The 13,945-nt window shown below is 37.4% G+C and overlaps 1 protein-coding gene across 3 annotated transcripts in view; it reads left to right on the top strand.

The window, feature by feature from the left end:
- DAPK1 (death associated protein kinase 1) overlaps positions 1-13,945 on the top strand; it is a 157,991-nt gene that overhangs the window by 27,439 nt on the left and 116,607 nt on the right. The gene's annotated exons all lie outside the window — the stretch shown is intronic.

Below are 13,945 nucleotides of genomic sequence, written 5' to 3'. Positions count from 1 at the left end.
ATGTGTACCTTCTGCCTGGCACCGAAAGCAGTGATGCTTTCATCATGAACAGTGTTGACCCAGGAGTCGTAGGGTTTTGTTTTTGTATTTGCGTTATGTGGGATCTCTCCCAACACCCTTGTCTAATTATGTTCTTCCTTTGCGATGTAGTGCAAATATTGAAATACATATATTTTTAAATCTGACAATTGTTTTAGTTGATTCTTCTTTTCCATGAGGAACAATGATCACTCTTGCCATTATTACAGTCAGGTCTCTAAAAACGTTATACCAGCTGGCTGTTACATTGTCTTGTTTTGTCTTTGGCGGTTGTATTCAGCTGTAATATCCCTAAGTGAGTGGGGCATTCCATTTTGATAACTTGTCTTTAACATCTAGATTGTTAGAACAGAGTTGTTATAATAGAACAATATTTCTGATATTATATCCTAATTTAATTTTGGTTATAAATCTACAATTGCTTTGCTCTAAAATGTTCGATTGAACTTTGTTTCAACTGTTAAACTATAGGAGTAGAATTTGAAACAGATAGTAGAAAAAAAAAAACCTCATTTTATTTACATTTCCTGTGATATCTCAGGGAAACTTGCAATATGAAGTTCCCATGAAAGTTAATGTGGACATTGCAAAGCAAATTAAACAAACTCTAGAGATGGTTTCCTTTGAAGCCAATGCGGCCTTATCCTCCTGAGTAGAGCAGATTTGCATTTGCAGTTGGAAATTTTCGAATATTATTCAAAATGGTGATACACGAAACTCTATTCACATCAGCAAACTGTATACACTGATGCTTGCAAAAAAATAAAAATAAATTTCTCCGTAAAATGGATTTTTACATTTGTTTATGCTTTATAAACGATAGATTTCAGTAAAATGTATTTATGTCAGGATTTATCAATTAATGGTCATGTGTATATTAACAGTGTAAATTTTGGCAGTAATTTTCAATTTAGTTTTAGTCATAGTCTTTTGACTAAAAAGCCACTTTAGTTTTAGTCGTATTTTAGTCATCTGAATTGTTTTAGTCGACTAAATCTCCAAAATGTAAGTAAAACATTTTTTTTTTTGCAAACTGTATGGTTGGGTTTTTATTTTTATTGTATTGTGATAAAACATTTTTTTTTCCTGAGTTTAATGGAGATGTGCTAATGTACATAGCAGAGGAACATGCATATATTAATATTATAAAGCCTTATTAATGTAGTAAATTGTAATTTTAACTCACATTTATTAGAGCCTTTTTAGATATAGGCTCTAAACAAACAGGTGTTCGTGCACTTTCAGGTGGCAACCAGACCTTATTCTCGAACTTCAAAGTGGTACTTGGATGATGGTATATAGAAGCAAAAAGAGAACAGTATAGCAAAACCTAAGTGCCGTATATAAATGTTGGTACTTTTGGTGTATATATCACACTGGTCAGAATTCTTGCTCCTTGTTAAGAGCCTGTAAACCTGGCTCTTTGTATGAAAGCCTTATGTCGATATTTTGGGGTGACACACCCTCTTCAGGGCCAGGAAAAAAAGATCCTCTGTGCAACCAGATGGAGTTTAAAAAGAATAATATTTATTAAATAAATTAATTACGTCTACAAATATAATCATAAGAATAAATATTGAGTCTGGGTAGAACCTCTCCTCTCTGCCAAGACGTGCTTCACCCTCCTGGGGCTTTCTCAATCGGCCGATAACATCATCCAAGTACCACTTTGAAGTTGGAGAATAAGATCTGGTTGCCACCTGATAAGTGCACGAACACCTGTTTGGTTAGAGCCTATATCTAAAAGGCTCTAATAAATGTGAGTTGAAATTACAACAATTTAATACATTAATAAGGCTTTATAATACTATTCTATGTATGTTCCTTTTTGTTTTTTGCTTCCATGTTTATGCTATCCCTTCAAATCACATTGAAGGGTAAGTGCATACTTGTATCATAGCACTGCACTCTTACTTGGGAGTTTAGGTGGAGGGATATATCATCTAAACACTTAATTCTGTTTGTTTTTTAATTTGTTCTTTCTTAGTTTATCACACATGCTGTTAATTTGCAGAATGTGCTACAGATGGTGGTTTAAAGAACAGCTCAAAGTGCAAACCTCAGTGTCTTGTTGGACGAATCCACTAGGTTTTTGGTTTTCTGGTACGTTTGCTGGAAGCATGCAGGAGTTTAAAATGCATCTCTACAGTCTTTTGCAAATAAGGCACTCCATAAAGCAGACAGTCATCTGTACCACTGGTGTCTGTAACAGGGTGGCAGTCAAATGAGTCACTTCTTCGAGGATCTAAATATGAATGTGAACGAGTCCATTTTTGCTCAAATGGTTTTGCTTTCCTTATACTGAGATTTTAGTGAATAAGTCACCAGTCCTTCAGAAACTGGAAATTGCTGTGCAGTTGTGTAGATGGCATCCCCAAGCTCACAGAGGCTGAGAGCATCTGGTCTTTCAATGGGTGTATAATAAAATAGTGTTTTTTTAATTATAGATCCATATACTTTACAAGAGGTGTAATACTTATGATTAGTAGACTTACGAGACATTGCTCCGCTTCCTTGAGAGAGGTGGACTGTAACAAAGGTTGATTCAACAGACCTAGTTTGGCTACCTGTAAATAATTCCACCCCTTTTCATTGAATATATCCAAGGAAAGTAACAATATGGCGACGTTCTGAGCTAGGCAAAATGGCTGTATTGAGCTATGTTTAATAAGCACTGGAGAATGTCACCTGGACTGTCCTCTTTAGTATTGCTGTGTATACAGAAAGGGGTGATGGTTCCTATTGTGCATTAAATGCAGTAAGTATAACCAAAGAAAATGCTAGAGAGCAGCTGGAAACACAGAGCTCATTAAAAAATGTGACACTTTCTTCATTGTGTGTTGGTGTGGAGTGTAATTGATTACCATTGGCCAGTATTTGCATTTACAGAAGAGCAGTACCAGGACACCAACATCATAAATAAAGGAGTACAGAACATACTGAGGAAGTGGTATTTATGCAATGAGGGACAATCTAATGCATGGAATAAAAAAATCCCTGTTTAAAACTGTACATTGATGACAGAATGAATCCCCAACAGAACACTAAGCAAACAGCAGACGGAATACTGTGTAACTGCAGCTGACTCATCAGTCTTGTTGGGATTCAAGATCCGTAACCATCTATGAAAGCCACTGGGGTTATAAACAGATCTGATTCTGTCAGATTGGACAGGCCTGGATGGTAGACAAAGACCATCATTGACTAGATCTAGGATACCTGTCCATGTTTGTGTTTTCAGTGTGTGTGTTTGTGACACTGTCTGTCATGTTACGCACACAGGTTGTCTCACACAGACTGCCACAGGCCCACTTGTGCACATTGTAATTCTTTAAACTGATTAAAAAAAAAGTTACTGCAAAAATTAATGTTTTGTAATGCCTCAGGTGTAATGAATATAATGAAACAGTTTGACCTAGTTAATTGTGGCAGCTTTGAGTAGCCATAATTACCATTGTTTGAGTATTTGAGGGAGCACACACTGACCTGCCAATAACTGCTCAGAGATGACCACTGATGTCACTGCAATGTGTAAACACAGCAGTCAAGCAGAGTTGAGTGATCTTTGTTTTGGACTGGACTTCTTCCGACAGGAGAACACTTAAAATACCAGTGCTCCCTGGGCAAATATAAAAGAGACTGTAAGGTTATTGTAACAAAACAGGAATTTTAACTACTTTATATTAAAAAGAAGCACACCAAATGAAATAATTTTTTTAGAAATATTTTTTTCTTTAAGAAGCAAAGTCTTGCTGTTGACAGGGAAAATTTTGTTCATTTACCAGCGTTTTCAATTGAATGGCTATGCACTGTCCATGTGCGCTTTTGCCATGACGGGTGAAAAGGCAAGTCAAGGCATGAAACAAATCCCAAGAGCCTAGTTTAATGTTTTATGTACAGAGTGTGCAGTCTCTTGGAATATAAATTTGCTGCATGGTTTGCATTGGCTTTTGGCTTAAACTGAGTTCTGCATTTACAGAATGTAGCACAGATATTCAGATACTCTGCAAGATGTTTTCTGTGCTTGTAAAGAAAGTACATGTGTATCCGGAATACCCACTGTAAGATATATTCAGTCGATTTTGTAATATTGGCAACATCATGTTAAAATCCCAAACAATCTGCAACAAACTGCAGTGGTACAATGACTAGTCTGAGCTGGTGCAAGTAAGATCTCAAGCATTTTTTTGTTTGATCAAACCGTGCCTTCATAAAGCCTCATGACCCATACAGCCAAAGGCTACAGGTGCATCAATGTGCATCCACTGAGTGGTTAATCCTTTTCCTTTCCACCCTCTTTTCTAACTGCCACTTTATAGTGATTACCCTTGGAAAGCACTTCACAGCTAAATTAAAAGAATTATGTAACATGGTTGCTTTCCATGCCTTAATTATAGTTGCATTTTAATCTGCATGATAATCTTGTACTGAAATAAAACAGTTGGCTGAAGGGTAATGGCAGACCTATTTTTAAAGCTTCTAGCATGTCTGTAAAATATTTTGGAAATAGCATTTCTGTATAAATTCTGAATTATTTTTCTTTTCAATTTAGAACTGTAACTGCTGTAAGCTAATTTGGAAAAACTCAGGAAACATTTGCAGACCCTAGTGGTTACGGGGAAGTTTTAAAGATGAGATGAACCCCTCTGTATTGAGTCATACCCTTCAATGGCAAAAATATCTAAACATAGAAATAACACACTCCCCATACTCTACCCCATATGTATGTATGTGTATTCCTGGGTGAAAAGTATGTCATAAAACAAAACCATAAATAAGCCAGAAAGCAATGGCTTTTAGTGCATTGCTATTTACAGTTTGAACTGTGAATGTCAGGGTTAACCAGTTGGAGCATCAGACTTTGTTAGGTTGCCTGGCAATGCTGAACGAGTTTATTTTTCTGTCAATATTGAGCACCTGGCACAAGAGTTATATTATGTATTAACTAAATGTAAGGGCTGGCTGATCGTTTCTCCCAGTGTCCGTTGTAGTGCAATGCGTGCATACCTATTATAGCACCAACACCATTATTTTATTTGTTTCTTTTTAATTGGACTTGTTTGTTCTTCTTCCTGCTCCAGTCACATTTATAAACCCTGGCTTGGGTCTTTTTACATGAACCTTTATAAAGTAATGGCAGCCTGGCAGAGAAGTAATGGAAGTTCTGGACCAGCTACATAAAAGGCTCAGATATCAGTGGTACTATTTTGGCTCTGCATTTAGTAGGAAATGTATTTATTATGTACACCTGCTTGTTAATGCAAACAATCAACCAATCATGTTACAGTAACGGTGTTTCAAACTGTTTGTTAAAAACAATAATAGCTGCCATTACTGAACTTTAACTGTCTGAAAAGGCATTGTTTACATTAAAAAGCCAGCAGGGACGGACTATACTCAACAGAAAAATGACATCAAGCTGTAGCTGTTCTGGTGCCTATAGCGTCCCTTTAAATTTGTGGTGCTTAGAGCACCATTTAAACTTGCATTATTATTGTTCTACCACATTTTAGAATTGGAGGAATAGAGATTCCAACTATAAGAGATGCACCAGTTATGTGCAATAGAATTGTGTGCATCAAAAATTAAGTGTACATATGGCTGCTTAAAGTAAAGGATCAACTGTATAAAAAAAGCTTATGAGTCATCCATCATAGTCAGTCTTGATCAGAGCTTTGTGGATTCCCATTTTGATCTGGTTTACTTCACCACTGTTTCTATATAGGGCAATACATCACTGCCAGTTATATAATTTATACTGCTAATCTATGGACACCAGTGTTACTTATGCAGCAGGTACACTTATCAGATACACATATTTCATCACCTGTCATGTGACCCTTTTTTTTTTCTCATTGTCTTTTTTTTTTACATTTGCCTGCTATTTTTTAATTTATTAATTTACACCTGATATGGTTACCAAGCAACCAATATTAAAATAATTATTTTTATAAATCGATTTGCACTGAAAATAATATTCATAAGTGAATTTCCCAACTCGTTGAAGAATTGTGTTATGTGTGTATTCATCTTTAAAGGGACACTCCGGGCACCCAGACCACTTCAGCTCATTGGAGTGGTCTGGGTGCCTTGCCCCTCTCCCCTTAGCCATGTTAGTCAAAACACTGAGGTTTTGGAGAAACCGCAGTGTTTTGATCACAGGGCCAATCCCACCTCCCACCGCTAGATGGTGCTTCCGGCATTTTAGAACACGAAAAGTGTTTTAAATTATGCTGGACCACGTCCTCATGCTATGCATGAGGACCTCCAGCGTCACCAGAATCCCCATAGGAAAGCATTGAATAATGCTTTCCTAAGGGGAGGTCTAATGCGCCCGCAGCCATTGCAGTACATACGCATTAGACACTCCTCATCGCGGGACAGAGGAGAGGCGGAGCTTCGACCCAGCGCAGAGGGACATCGGTGCTGGGATCAGGTAAATAAAGGGTTTTTTTTTTAACCCTTTATTTACCCAGGAAGGGGGGGGGGGGGGGGCAGAGGGATCGGTTGTGCCAGGAATACAGCTTTGTATTCCTGGCACTACAGTATCCCTTTAATAATCGGGTTATCTTCTGATTGATCATAGAATCTGCTTGCTGTTAGATAGTACACTTTAATTTTAGAGGTGTGAGGGGATGTGGCCAGGGGCAGGACTGTTCTGAGAAATTTTGGTTAATATGCGAATAACTTAATGTAGTTGTGCAACTAAAATGTAATTGAAAACAAGAACAATGTATCGTATTTATGTAAACACATTTCATATAGTTTAGGGTTTGTTTTTTGCAATTTACATTTTGTTGAGAAAATAGCATAGTACAGACGCTTAATTTTCTAGCATACATCTCTATAACAGTAAGGATTGTACACATAAAATGTAGAAGCTGAACTAAAACATACATAAAATCTATTATTTTTTTTAAATAAAATAATTTTAGAAAAAGAAGCAGCTTTGTCATAGAATAGTAAATATTTGTGATTTAAATGCTTAAATGCACAAGTATGGAACCACTGGAGCAACCACCCAGCAGCCACACATGGATTGTCTGAGACTTGTTGGTAAATAAAAATAAATGTTAGATACCAAAGAAAAGACAAAATGCAGACTGGTAGACACTTTCCACACAGGTTCTCATGAACCCCAATTCACCCAACTCTAGTTTTATAGTTTTAAAGACACATAACCGTGAGTATAATTGCTTTGGAACTCTGTTATACACATAGACACAAACAATATGGCACTCCTAGGATTACGGACATTGGGATGTAAAAGGACAAAGGGATTTGGTCCCCAAAATAAAGGGAGGTATGTAATTAGACAGGCATCCCAGGACTAGCCTTATAGATTCTGAGGCTGCACATATGTCTTTAATCTACAGCTGGAAAACATTTTTGGTACCAGTTGAAGTATTAAAGTATGGATGTCATTGTGCGTGTTTTTTGTGTGTGTTTATGTATATATGTCTAGGAAAGAAGGGGTTGGAGTAAAACCAGCCATCTGAGCTTGTATATGTACAGAAGGCTGCAGAGTTGTTTGTTTACAAGAAAATTGAGAAGTGTGTGTCTCTGCCAGCACTTTTGATGGTGGGCTTTAATATCTCTGTTCTTGGGTTAAATTTGTCACTGTTCCAAGACCTCTTATGAGGTATTTAGCTATATGTATCTTGTGTGTATATACAGAGGGATTTGTTTTATTTCCGATTGTTGTATGTGTGCAATATGAACTTGGAAAGAACGCAGTGTTTTTCCTTTAATACAATAGAGGTTATTTATCAAAGAGTTCTAGAAAATGGTGTAAAGTTTTAAGAGTCACTAACATACTGTGCTTGGTGATTATGTTGGTTTCCATAGCGAGAGTCCCACTTTTAGTACTAAATAACACGTTTTAGAGCAAAACACTTTGATAAATATCCCCCAATATATTTTCTGTATTTGTATAAATGGATTTATGGTTTATTCTTGTTTCTATATCGGTTTGGTTTTCCTTCTCCAACAAGCGTTTAATTCAGCTGTCGGTTATGCAGTATGGCAGATAATTAAGCAGCAGCTTGCCATGCTTTTCTAGAATTGCAGTATTGAAAAACGACTATAGTTAAAATGCATGCTTTTTTTTTTCTTGATCCAAAAAAAATTTCCATTTCCATTTAAATGTGTATATTGAACAACCCAGTATACACTCCTGCGGAAACAAGAAATGCATAGCCATTGCCAGCAGCTTTCACAACACTAATTTAGTTATTTATCAACTATTATTTTGTTTCCTGTTGCATTGTAGTTATTGTGTGTCCTTTCTTTGTTGATAACACTCTCTAAAATTAGTCTAACGTTGTATACTTGATATCCAGGGATATAACATTAGAAGCAGTCTTGAATAGTTCATTTAGTATGTTGCCTGCAACTCTGAAATAGTGATTATGTTCAGTTTGCTGCATTTGTTACATACGGTACTTCTATATCCGAAGAGACACCAACTTCATAAAATAAAGCTTTGAACACGGTTCTTTCAATGATGTTAGTTTTAGTACTTTTCTTTCCGTGTAAATCTCCAGAGAATAGCATATGTTACAATCAAATCAATTATCTCTTGTCTGTTGGCAGGAACTGTGCATGAATTATTTATCGGTTAACATTGTTTAACTTCACAATAATTTGATTCCCTTTTTAATAGGGCATTTTGTTTTGTTAAACAAGTTGGGTTGTAAGCAGTGAGTACTTGAGAAAGTTTAGATCATTGGCCGAGTGACCACACAATAACGTCTAATATATATATATATATATATATATATATATATATATATATATATAATCTCTTCCCACCTTGCTTTTATGTAACTTTTAGTAAATTGGGACACCTGTTAATAATCTCACAATAGTCTTAACCAAGCACAACCGCACTCATGCATTTTACAATTTAAATAAAAAAATAAAATAAAAAAATCCTAATTTATTTTTATGATGTCCGCATTTTGGTTTATGTATGAAATCGCAAAATGAAAAGATTGAGGGTTTGTTTCTTGGAGGGCCCATATATTTTGGTTTTCAATCTGCTATCTAGAAATTAATCCAGTTACTCTGCATTGTTTAGCATTTTTTGGATTCTGAAGAGGGCATATATTTTATTCTATCAAGTTTGCACAATTTATAAATCAGAATTATTTTATCATACACTTGAAAGCATGACTACATAGACCAGTTTGGTAATCGAAACCGGGGTTATTCCTGGCATTCAGAGACCTCTCTGTCCTCCGCAACATTTGTAAGTTGGAACGAACACCTCCCGAGGCGGGGGCAGAATAATATCAAAATGTTAAGATATGGGGGCGGGGCCGGGCCGCCACGCTGAGCGGTCGCACGATGGTGCAGCTCCTGCAAAATGTCCCAGTTTTATGGAAAAATCTAACTTTATCCTTACCGGACAATGACCGACAGCGGCGACCAAGTGCAAGCATCCACCCTGGCTCCGAGGAGAGGCTTGCCGAAGAGTTTTAGTCCCTCGGAGGGGTGTTCTCTGTCACCCACGATGGAGACCTCTCGGGCGGTGAGCAGGGTAGGCGGCCGCTGCCCAGCTATCCTGCCCGGCCAGAGGTGAGAGTGTAGTGCAGAACTAAGGGGGTCCGGCCCTGTTCTCCCCCCTCTGGGCCGGCGGGGGTGATCCCGGTCCCCACCCTGGGCCTGCCAACAGGCAGAAAACCAACACACCTGGCTGCGACTGAGCTTCCCTAAAAAGCGGAGGCCGCAAGGAAGATGGCGGAGACCGCATGGTGAGCCACCCGAGCGTGAAAGAAGGCGGACACATCTGCCGCGCAGTGACTGCGGAATGACATGAGAGGCAGGGAAATCACCAAGTACCTGCAAAGATCCACCAAGTGACCAGCTAAACCGTGACGGAGAAACTAGCAAGCACAACCACGGAAGATAAACCCATGGCGGGAGATGGAGGCCCAGCAACGACCTCATGTTAAACGACCCTCTCCGACAGGTGGCAGCCGTGCAGAAGCCGACAGCGGCACCATAAGGGGAACACAACATAGCTGCGGAGATATCTCTCCACCTGAGGCAGGCACGGGACTGCATCGCTTGTACATTGCGGGGAAACTATTGCTCTGCCACCCTGCCATCACACTGCCACGCAACTCGATACGCAGTCATGGACTTTCATCCTGCTGATACAAAGCGGGTCTGGGGTGGACAATCTTATAGAAAGCGAAGACATCTGATATAAAAACAAAATGCATTTTGACTAAGATATTGTCACTACTCACTAAAGTAATCTACTAAGACAGCGGTAACTATAGCATGTACCTAGCTTGTAAGAACCACTATGTATTGCTAACTCAGGCACAGCTAGTTTAACTTGTCTTAGCACACATATGTTTTATTCTGAACATGCATAGTTACTTTAGCATACTACGCAAATAATCTATAACATGCCTAACTAACATGATTTAAACCTGTTGAGATATATATATATAAAAATAGTGCATTATCACTCTTTGTTTTGAACTTAGCATGCGGATTGCCTTTGGGGTACCACGTGCCTGAATGTTATCACCATATGCACTGCAAAAATAAAGAATTCAAAAAAAAAAAAAAAAAAAAAAAAATGTTAAGATATGAGCTTTATTCCTTTCTTGTTTTCAGTTCTATTTCAGCAACTTTGAAGAAGTCTTCTGTACTTTTGAACTACTTTAATAACTATATACAATCTGTAGAGTTTTAAATGGCCCTTCAGTCAAAATATGCTAAGTCTTGCGTACGGTCATTTACATCCCCGGTGAATTATAACTGTGGATTTATACAGAACAAAAACAGGATTAACCCTTAAAGTTCGCACCCTTCGTTACATGACTGTTTTTTTACAACTATTCAGAAACCATTTTCCAATTGTAGAGAACAGAGGGCTTTCAGATAATCTGTTCTAACCAGTTGTGTTACCGCCATTCCAAGTATAGTAAATTTAAAACCAAAATAAAAGCTTCAATGATTATAACATGGCCTAGTAAATAATTACACAAGTGCCTATTGTGTATCCATGGGTTATAAGAGTTTTTAATGGTGTGTATCTTCACTCATTGATGTCATGGAAATGCATAACATTTCTTTTAATGGCACTTTCTATTTCCTACTTTTACCATAGTTGGACTTTTAAAATGCTTAAAAACGTTGCAATTGTTAACATATAACAAATTCATGAGTCTGGAGTTTTTTTGTTTTTTTTTCTTTCTTGTCCACCGCATTATTTCATCCAGCTCTAAATCATTAAAGAAGCTTGTGCACGAGCATAGTGCTAAAATATTACATTTCATTCTTGGCTGTAAAAAAGCCTGTGCACTAAAGCATGCCTTCAAGCCAGAACTTGCATTGCATTATATATTTATATTATATTATATTGTTGTTGTTTTTTTTTTTTTTATTATTATTCCTTTAGTCCTAAAGGGAGGTAAACACGTGAAATTCAAAGTGGTATTAATACATTTGTAAACCTTAAAGTTTTTACCATCCATATGTATGAAACATATGTAAATATAAATCCCAGATGAAGGCGCTCATGGTATTTAAAAAAAAAAAAAAAAAATGTATTCTATTTATTTTAGTCTTCAAATGCCTTTACAAAGTCCATCATTGACATGACCGAGGGCAATAACAGCAGTAAAGTGTAGGGAGATAGTGTATCCTTTCCTCACCTGTTTCATGCTGGGTGTAAACGTTGTATGTTTTTAGTACACAGCTGTATAGCCACTACAATACTATGTCCCGAAATGAGGGTATGCTGGGGGCAAGGCATTAAAGTGTTGTGATTTACAATGAAAATCTGGTGCATTCACCAATAGATTATGCCTATTGGTTCAATGAGTTTCCCTAGAGATTGTCCCACTTTTAGTACTTTAGACCACTTTTTCAGAATACAAATTTGTTATGGATAACCCCCTCTGTGTCCAACAACAAAATCATAAGACCTAGTGTAAACAAAGAGACTTACTAGATGCATCCAGTTCTGTAATTGCTTTCTCTGCAGAGCGTCATAAATTATGCCAGATTTTCAATTGCCCTCTGGACAAAGTCTGGACAGCCATGCCATTCTTTACTTGGTATGCCCTGTCAGAGTATGAAATTTCGACCCACTTCCTCACACCTTTATTTTATTATAATGGTTTTCAGGAGCATTGGCATATTTAACAATTTTTAAAGTTGTAGACGTAACTGTATTCTTTAGAAAACACTCTAGTGTTCTATTTAGTGTGCAATATACGTTTTATACTTTTAATCAGTGCCGGATTAATAGCCCAATGGGCCGTTTGCTGATAGTTATGATGGGCCTAATGACAGAATCTTATCGTCAGATCGACAGCATCATCTGGTGGAGGTGGTGCTGGAGATGAACTCACAGGATATAGCTATCATAAACACATACCCTATGCTAATATCTTGCTTTCATATTTCAAGTAAATCCATACCCCTTAACAGCAGTGTCCAGTGGAGCAGGATTTCAGTGGGTGGGGTAAAAGAGTGGGCCAATGATGTGAATCGCGTAACCAGAACTGCCCAAAGGGGGCAAACATACCCAGAAAAGGAGCTTGTCTGCATGAAAATTAGACGGTCAGCCTGAATGAATGCACGTGATGATGACCAACCAAGGGCATACTGTGCAGAAAGCACCCTGAGCTTGGCATAAATGTGTCTAATGATGCACTAGCTCTACACTTTCTAAGGACTATCCCCTGGTCCACTCCTCTCCTAATCTTCTTACTAGCTGGCAGAAGCTCTTCTTATACAGTCTGGGACACTGGGACAGAGAGGTTTTAGAAGAAAGGGAACATGCCACAGTGTTAGAAAATCTGAAGCAGCAAGAGCATTTGCATAGAGCACAGTCAGCTTTACCTTAACTAATTTAATTTTCAGCCAGTCCACATCTGTTTTGCTCTCATACATCCCTCTTAAGTTTCCATGCAAGAGCAAGTGAAGAATAGGAATATAATAAATATATATAACTGTATTTATTTTAAATTAATGGGCCTGAAGCTGCTGCTCCATTAGCCCCTATGTAATCTGGCCCTGCTGAACAAAAAAGAAGAAATAAATAGATACAGTGATTCACTGTGTGTTGTGATCACATGTATCACCTGGACATATAGTCATACTGATATGGTTAATATATATACAAGAGTGTATAAGATACCTAATGTCAGGTGAATAATTATAAACGAGATCTGGTAGAGATGAAGAAGAAAATAATAAATGATGGTAATTAAATAACCACCTAAAAAGGTATGCTCCTATATACAAAAAAAATGAGAATACGATACATCACATAGCAATAGAAAATTATTCCTGTCTGCTTACTTTAGACGACTCTAAGAATTGCTCTTGACACACAAACCACAACATGCTAGTTTTTCACTATAGAAAATCACGCACCATGTAGGCACTAGTTAGGACTAGCCATTAGCCTGATGATCCATTCTTCATGTAGAAAACTATGTCCGTGACCCCCAAGATAACATATAAAAAAAATGTTTTTATGACAAAGTCCTATAACTTTTGGTTATGGTAAGCCTTTTCATGTATTGATAAGATACTCTAATTGAGCATTATTATCAACAAATTGTCTTATTGTTGATGGCATCAAAATCTTATTAACCAACAACATTTGGTTTGTAGATCACTTTTGTTTACAGTAACAGGGCACTGCCATTGGGACCAGGTTTGTTCCTAGCTATGCAAACCTCTTTGTCAGATTGTGAGTACACTGCCATTTGGGGTTGAGCAAAAACCTGTTCTACTACTATATATATATTGTTATTTTCATCACATTATTGGACCTTCAATTGCAACTTAATTTGGTCCTTTCATTTTTCTCCATATCCCGTTCATTTGGTCAGACTTTTGTTTAACCCCTTAAGGACCAAAC

The sequence above is a fragment of the Pelobates fuscus genome, chromosome 5 (genome assembly GCF_036172605.1).
Source record: "Pelobates fuscus isolate aPelFus1 chromosome 5, aPelFus1.pri, whole genome shotgun sequence".
NCBI classification, from domain to species: domain Eukaryota; kingdom Metazoa; phylum Chordata; class Amphibia; order Anura; family Pelobatidae; genus Pelobates; species Pelobates fuscus.
The sequence above is the reverse complement of the archived record's forward strand: the minus strand, read 5'-3'. Positions and strand labels throughout refer to the sequence as shown.